Below are 6,110 nucleotides of genomic sequence, written 5' to 3'. Positions count from 1 at the left end.
TGTGGCCTCTCCCGTTGCAGAGCACAGGCTCCAGACGCGCAGGCTCAGCGGCCATGGCTCACGGGCCCAGCCGCTCCGCGGCATGTGGGATCCTCCTGGACCGGGGCACGAACCCGTGTCCCCTGCATCGGCAGGCGGACTCTCAACCACTGCGCCACCAGGGAAGCCCTGGTCTTCCTTTTAATTACCTTATAGATTAGATTATATGGTCATACCATAATTTATTTTCATATTGCTCTATTGAAGTTTTTACCTATTTCCTTATTTTTGCTTTTATAAATAGTGCTGCATTAGACGACATTGTATTTAGATCTAAGAGGTTTTGTTAGAGAGTAACTAAATCCAGATTACCAAATGATAGGGAATACAAATTATTAATTTTCCTAAACACTTCCAAATTTTCCACCCAAATTGTACAATTTATGTTCTTCACGATGTGCGATAGTCGTCATTTCAACACAATTTTAGGGACTTTAATATCCAGTTCTTTTTTTTGTTTTTTCACTTAGGTTCATTTGAAATATATTCTTTTCACTTCAGCTTTCATTTTATTAATCAATGACATTGAGCATCTTTTCAAATGTTTATTGTTGTCTTTTCTCTGAATTTCCTGTCTGTAGTTTCACATCTGTATTTACTCTTGGATTATTTGCTTTTTGTGGTTCATACTTAGAAGTCTCACTTTTTTTTTTCTGAGAACAAACCCTCTGCCTTCTGAATGTTGCAACAAGACTTGAATGTTTCAACCCTGAATTCTACTTATTCCAAAGATCTCAATTCCTTTATAGCCTGACTTTCATTTATTATGCTGAGTTCAATTTGTCCCAGAGACTGAAAGAAAGCATTATTTATGTTTCATTATGGTTTCTTCATTTAGAATGAGGAAAATATGCCTTAGACTGTGAAATGAAAGCCAGAGTCCAACAGTATTTTTAGTGGTAGTAATAAGAATTAGACTTGTGCAAATATGTGATATTCTCAGCCTTGCCTATATTACAATCTCCTATGGAGACTTTAGTCAGACTAAGGTATCAGTATTTTTAAAAGCTCACAATTGATATTAGGTTTGAAAACTATCATTGAAAACACTAAGATTTTTCTCCTTTCCAAGTATTTTTCTAGGCAGAGTAGGCATACGCAAAGCTCCAAGAGCACATGGGCTCTCATTTCTTCTTACAGGTGTATGTCCAGCACATAGAAGAGGAGTGTCTGCCACATAAAGCAGCCTTAACGATGTGTTGAATGGACTGATTATGCTTTTGCTATTAAATTTCAATCATTTTCTAATGCTCCCAATCAAAGGTTATACTTAGATCATGTTTAAATTTCCCAGAGTTTGGAATTCATCTTCTCTATGTGGTTTTTACTAGTTTTGACTTTCAAGTCTACGGTGGCAGTTCATCAGAACTCTCATGCCTTATCTTTGAAATAACTGTGTTGAATCAATTTGACGCACCAAGCCAAGAACGAAACAATGAAGAAATGCTGAGGCTAATTGTATGGTCACTTGGCTCCTAGTTGTAGCTCAATAAAAAATTGTTAATTTGATTTAATCCATAAATCAGAATGTAAGAATTAAAATTAATAAATAAAATCTTTTCATGCTTTTTTTTTTTTTCACCTTTTAAGGCCATCTCCCCAGGAATAGTGAATATGACATTAGAAGAGAGATTTGGTTTTATCAGAATCCCAGTTTTATAGGTGATAATTTTAAACAAAATTCTGCGAGAAGGCATTATTAAAGAGACTTGAAAGTTGCAATTTCAAACTTTGGCTACCACTTTTTTAAAGTATCAGCCTATCACAAGGCTTTAGAAACTCTTCTACTTTAAACATTTAAACTCAATTTTCTTTTACCTGTTAGCTCAGTTTTCCTTTAATAGTGTAATTTATTTAGCCCTTGTAGACTTCACCATTATGGCAGAATGAGTGTATGGAGCATCTTACTTCACAACCTTTATGTCTCTTGATCTTAGTTATTATGTCAGTTGTTTAAATCAGAGACTGTATTTGAAAATGTTTTAAAATGTAAAGTACTTCATGCTAGTATTTTATTTTTATGCTTTTTCATTTTTCTCATTTTCTCAGCACTTAGCCTTCTTATATATTGTTTATCGTTGAATAGTTTCATTACTCACATTTTTATTTTGTAGTTTAGTATATTTAAATATTCTTCCAGCATTATTAAACTAGAATCATTTTATCATATCTTAAATCTTGCTTTATTTTGATAGAAATTTATTAAAATTTAATATAATGATGATTTTATTAAAAACTAATAGATAGGGCTTCCCTGGTGGCACAGTGGTTGAGAGTCCGCCTGCCGATGCAGGGGACATGGGTTTGTGCCCCGGTCCGGGAGGATCCCACATGCCGCAGAGCGGCTGGGCCCGTGAGCCATGGCTGCTGAGCCTGTGCGTCCGGAGCCAGTGCTCCGCAATCGGAGAGGCCGCGGCAGTGAGAGACTTGTGAACCACAAAAAAAGTAAAAAAAATAAAAATTAATGGATAAGGTAGTTTTGCCTTATGACATTTCTATATTTAGGAATCAGATAGAATTATGTATTATTAAGGCTAACTTCTTCTGGAGTTTCACACCAGCAAAGAAACCTGATTAATTTCCCTCCCCAAGGTTCTCTTACTCCCTTGCTTTTCTTGCCTATTACAGCTTGTTTTTTGTAACGCCTTATTCCTTCTGCTCATCCTCTCTGCTTAGCCCCACCAGAAGATTCTGTAATAGAATGGCCCTAATTACACTTAGAACACTTGGTTAATACTTAGTTCCAAAATGGACTTTTGGTACAAATTCAAAGTTGAATTGTTTTCCAAGATCTATCTCCTTTATGATACCTTGATACCTGGCCTCATTTGTCTTTGACAAATGATGTGTTTCTCTCTTGCATAATCTAAGAATACTCAGTGTCGTGATTGATCCAGCAAGTTATTACAACTTTTGACATATGGTTTTATGCGTTTTTTTTTTTCCCTAAAATCAAGACATTTTAGGACTTTTGCTAGTTAGAATTTCAGGGGAGCAAAAGAATAGTTTGCAAAAGTGATTCTTAGATGAAAATGAGTCTTCAAACATTGCGTTTTGATAGGGCAGACCTGAAATTGAAAGCTTGGTGATGAATGAACATATTACTCCCCCAACCATTAAAAATTCCATATAACATTACATGAATTAATTTTGAGCAGAAGTCTGCCACAGATGTTTTTAAAACACTGAGGCAGTTAATTCTGTGAATCTAGTGTTACTGTGATACGATATTAACAAACAATTTCTCGTTTGGGCATCTTGAGTCTGAGGTACCTAAGGTGTCTATGACTGTGCCCAACAGGCAATTGGATAAATGACCATGGACATGAAGGAAAGTTAAGGTGGTGTCATTAGTATTTACTAATAAATTTTAAAATCACGATCCTTGCTGAGATTATTCCGTTCAGAGTAGAGATGGAGCAGATGATCCAGGATGAGTTCTGTGGCTTCCAGCAATTAGAACAAGGGTGAACAAGAGAGAGTCAGAGGAGGAGAGGCCAGTGACAGTTTAATACAGACACTGTTTGAATAGAACTTGTACATGCTCAAAATATATTGTTTTGTGGACTAAGGTGTTTTTCTTTTCTGGGTGGGAATAATTGACATTCAATGTTGTATTAGTTTTAGGTATACTACATGGTGATTTGATACATGTATATATTGCAAAATGAATACCACAGTAGGTTTAGTTAACATCCATCGCCACAGACGCACAAATTTCTGTTTTTTTTTTCTTGTGACAACAACATTTAAGGTCTGTTCTCTTAGCAACTTTCAAATTTGCAATACAGTGTTGTTAACTATAGTCACCGTGCTATACGTTACATCCCCACGACTAATTTATCTTATAACTGGACGTTTTTACCTTTTGACCACCTTTATCCCTTCAACCATTTTGCCCATCCCCCCAACCCCTGCCTCTGGCAAACACCAATCTGTTTTCTTTAATCTATGAGCTCAGTTTTTTCCTTTTTTTTTTAAATATTCCACCTGTAAGTGAGATCATACAATATTGGCCCTTCTCTGTCTGATTTATTTCACTTAGCGTAATGCCTTCAGGGTCTATCTGTGTTGTTGCAATTGGCAGGCTTTACTTTTTTATGGTTGAATAATATTCCATTGTATATATGTCTCACATTTTCTTTATCCATTCATCCATTGATGAACATTTGGGTTGTTTCTATGTCTTGGCTATTGTAAATAATGTTGCAGTGAACAGTGATCATGGGTGTGCAGGTATCTTTTCAAGATAGTGATTTAGTTTTCTTTGGATAAATACCCAGAAATGGAATTACTGAATCTTATGGTAGTTCTATTTTTAATTCTTTGAAGAGCCTCAAAAATGTTTTCCATAGTGGCTGCACCACTTTACATTCCCACCAATAGTGGAAAAGTGTTCCTTTTTCGTCACTTCCTTGCCAACACTTGCTATTTCTTGTCTTGTTGACGGTAGCCATTCTAACAGGTGTGAGGTGATAGCTCATTGTGGTTTTGATTTGCATTTCCCTGAGGATTAGTGATGTTGAGCACCTGTTCCTATACCTATTGGTCATCTGTATATCTTCCCTGGAAAAATGTCTGTTCAAATCCTCTGTCCATTTTTTAAACAGATTGTTGGTTTTTTTCTGTTAAGTTGTATGAGTTCTTTATATATTTTGTATATTAACCCCTTACCAGACACATGAGCTGCAAGTATTATCTTCCATTCAGTAGGTGGCCTTTTTATTTTGTTTGATGGTTTCCTTTGCTGTGCAGAAGCTTTTTGGTTTGATATAGTCCCACTTGTTTATATTTGCTTTTGTTGCCTTTTATAGATTGTTTTTTAAACTAAATATTTGGCATATTCTTTGCATGGTTCCAAGCACATTTCTGAATGTCTTTGAGGAAGATAGTTTTATATAGTGCCAGAATGTGTGCAGTAAGAGATCACATTAGCAGTGGATCATTAAAGTTGGAATATGGTGTCCATCCTTCCCCCTTCCCCACTGCTTCTTCAGGACTTAAATTATTTGAGGTCACTAAATTCTTACTCAGGTTGAAAGAGTTTGCCAGAAATTTCTCATTAACAAGGATGCCCTTTGGCCTTCCTTCCTCTCACAATTTGCTGTCTTTCTCTTGAAATAAGTCCATTATTAAAGTCATTTTATTTTTAAAAAGTTATCGACATGAAAATTTTAGGATTCACGAGGAGTCTTATTAGATGTTTATTGTCACTGATGTCACTGAGAGCACAGGGTAGCAGATGAAAACCCAGTTTATAAATTCTGCAAGGAGATTCAAGACAATTAAATGGGGACTGGCATAGACGTACCATGGTTTTTACTATCCGAAAGTAGATTGTTCCTGTGAAACCTTTTGCAAGCCGAAATGGCTTAAAGCAAATAAGCTATTACCTGAGGTCACATCTTGCTAACTGGATGTACCAGATAAATCAAGATAAAGTGCAAATGCTCACAGAAACAGTTTAAAGCTATGGCAGCTTGATGCTGAGTATAGCTCCTGGGGAAGGAGCTTGGTGGGGCCACTCACTGGGGTACACACTGCCTCTGTAGATGGCTCCCTGCAAAAACAAATGCTGAACCTATTTTCACTTTTCACCTTTTTCGTAAAAGTGAAAATCCTCTTTGCATGTTTGTTGTTGTTAATGAAAATAGGTACTAATTTAGGTCTTTTGTAAAAGCAAGGTGGCATAAAGTGAGCTTTTGAAAAGCCTGTAGCTAAATGCGATTGAGGCATGCAGAATCCTGTCATACTCCATATTTTTTGGCATGTCTGCTCTTTGTTTTCCCCAGAATCTAAACTATAAAATGAAAGAAGACATTTATTAGATGTCTACTATATCCCATATACAGTGCTAAGTACTTCCACTTTGTAGTCTTATTTTGACCTGACACCAGTTTCGAGAGGAAAATGTATTCAACCCGTTTTATAGAGGTCAAGATATTGAAGTTTTGGTTATTGGTATTTAGAGAGGAACATGAAGAAAAGATACTCATCAAAAGTTATATGCAGGGCTTCCCTGGTGGCGCAGTGGTTGAGAGTCCGCCAGCCGAGGCAGGGGACATGGGTTC

The 6,110-nt window shown here is 36.4% G+C and overlaps 1 protein-coding gene across 1 annotated transcript in view; it reads left to right on the top strand.

Annotated features, from left to right (window-relative positions):
* TMTC2 (transmembrane O-mannosyltransferase targeting cadherins 2) overlaps positions 1-6,110 on the top strand; it is a 407,491-nt gene that overhangs the window by 201,671 nt on the left and 199,710 nt on the right. The gene's annotated exons all lie outside the window — the stretch shown is intronic.

Source organism: Lipotes vexillifer, unplaced genomic scaffold (genome assembly GCF_000442215.2).
Source record: "Lipotes vexillifer unplaced genomic scaffold, Lipotes_vexillifer_v1.1 scaffold1781, whole genome shotgun sequence".
Taxonomy (NCBI): domain Eukaryota; kingdom Metazoa; phylum Chordata; class Mammalia; order Artiodactyla; family Lipotidae; genus Lipotes; species Lipotes vexillifer.
This window is presented reverse-complemented; position numbering and strand designations above follow the sequence as displayed.